Raw genomic sequence first — 1,117 nt, forward strand, 5'->3', positions numbered from 1 at the left:
GGACGTTTGCGATCTGGAGGCGGAAATTAAACGATTAGATCCCCACGTCACTTCAAGCCGCTCCGTGCTGCGTTACGGTTCCACGCATTCGATTGGACGCCAGCGGCTGCCGTGTATGCAGCGCAGTCACCGCCAGTCGCGGCGTATCGCCGCCGGAATATTTGCAGCCGTACTCTGCGTATAGGCAGTCCACGGTCTGACGTCAGACACAAGGCGAGGAGCCCGATTTCGAGTACCAGGGATTCAGTAGTGACAAAAGACTTATCTAGTGGTCGTCAGAATAAATGATGACTAACTGAAAACCTCAGCTGCCGACAGGTGTTGCTGATATAATTCGATGTGGACAGCTGAAAATGTGTGCCCCGACCGTGACTCGAACCCGGGATCTCCTGCTTACATGGCAGACGCTCTACCCAGCTGAGCCACCGAGGACACAGATGAATAGCGCGACTGCAGGGACTTATCCCTTGCACGCTTCCCGTGAGACTCACATTCCCAACAGTCCTTGGTGGCTCAGATGGATAGAGATCCCGGGTTCGAGTCCCGGTAGGGGGAACACATTTTCAGCTGTCCACATCGAATTATATCAGCAACACCTGTCGGCAGCTAAGGTTTTCAGTTAGTCATCATTTATTCCAGGGAAAAGCTGCACGGTCATCAACTGTAACTGTTCTTTCAAGAACAAGTTACTGTCTTCGTATATGTCCGTCAGATTCATCATTTATTCCAGTTCACCTGAACTCCTCAGAAGTGAGTTAGTCTTGATCGTGCTATCGAGTGTTACACGCTTATGTGAAACCTGTGTGTCTTTGTCGACCATATTATGATAAGGGAAGAAGAGATAATTGAAAGAGAAATAGGTGACATGGCACTGCGAGAGGAATCTGACGGACTACAGAAAGGCCTATGTCGAATCAAGGCCTCTAGAGTAGACGACATTCCCTCAGAATTACTGAGATCCTTGGGAAATGTTTCCAGAATGAGATTTTCACTCTGCAGCGGAGTGTGCGCTGGTATGAAACTTCCTGGCAGATTAAAACCGTGTGCCCGACCGAGACTCGAACTCGAGACCTTTGCCTTTCGCGGGCAAGTGCTCTACCATCTGAGCTACCGAAGC

The 1,117-nt window shown here is 50.0% G+C and overlaps 1 non-coding gene across 1 annotated transcript; it reads right to left on the minus strand.

The window, feature by feature from the left end:
• Window positions 1–358: 358 nt before the first annotated feature.
• Trnat-ugu lies at window positions 359–432 on the minus strand. Its single transcript has one exon. It is a non-coding gene; the product is annotated as a tRNA-Thr (tRNA).
• Window positions 433–1,117: the final 685 nt, after the last annotated feature.

Source organism: Schistocerca americana, chromosome 4 (assembly GCF_021461395.2).
Source record: "Schistocerca americana isolate TAMUIC-IGC-003095 chromosome 4, iqSchAmer2.1, whole genome shotgun sequence".
Lineage (NCBI taxonomy): Eukaryota > Metazoa > Arthropoda > Insecta > Orthoptera > Acrididae > Schistocerca > Schistocerca americana.